Below are 819 nucleotides of genomic sequence, written 5' to 3'. Positions count from 1 at the left end.
TATGTATGTATGTATGTATGTATGTATGTATGTATGTATGTGGTCAGGTCATGCCATATGCTACTGGTACCATGTAACCCAGTACTACCTGCCTCATGGTCGGGTCACCGGCGACTAAACTGGTTCTCCCACCAGACTTGTTTGGTGAGAAGGGCGGCTAGTCACCCTGAAGGATTAAAAACAAGACCTTTCACAGGGCAAATGAACCCTTTTTCGGGGTCAACGGCCAACTAGCACCGTGTATATTTGTGTGCATCTTTATATGTGTTGGGGTGGAGAGGGCTCCCGTAAGCCGTGGTGGAGGCAACCTTTCTAGGAGAAGCAAATCTCTGATTTAAAAAACCATAAAGCGGGAGACCAGTACCCGCATTAAGCTGGTCTGCAGTTTAATTTGTTGCTGGCTATCTTGCTCTTGCTTTTTGCTGGATCTCAAGATTTTGAACCGAGCGAGAGATTTATCTGTCGTACAAAGCTAAGACTCTGTAACATCATCTTTGTATAGATACTCCCTCAGGCATTTAGGCTCATGGACTAAGTGTCTGAGGGAGTGGCACTCGTCTGACAAGATTTTGCAATCATCATCATCATGTATGTATGTATGCATGTCTGCCTAAATGTTTCGACAGAGGTGACGGATTTTCTCGAGGTCGATATCGTTTTAAACCGCGATCATTCGGACGACAAATATCGAAAATTTGGCTAAAAAAATGTATTCCTTCACACTCAACTGGGCACTTTTCTACAAGGAGGGGTTGCTTTTTCACCGATATTTTCGAAAGTCATCCCTTTTTTCGAATGACTAGCCTTAATTTAAACCTT

The sequence above is a fragment of the Euprymna scolopes genome, chromosome 9, assembly GCF_053919585.1.
Source record: "Euprymna scolopes isolate OS-2025 chromosome 9, ASM5391958v1, whole genome shotgun sequence".
In the NCBI taxonomy this organism is placed as follows: Eukaryota; Metazoa; Mollusca; class Cephalopoda; order Sepiida; family Sepiolidae; genus Euprymna; species Euprymna scolopes.
This window is presented reverse-complemented; position numbering follows the sequence as displayed.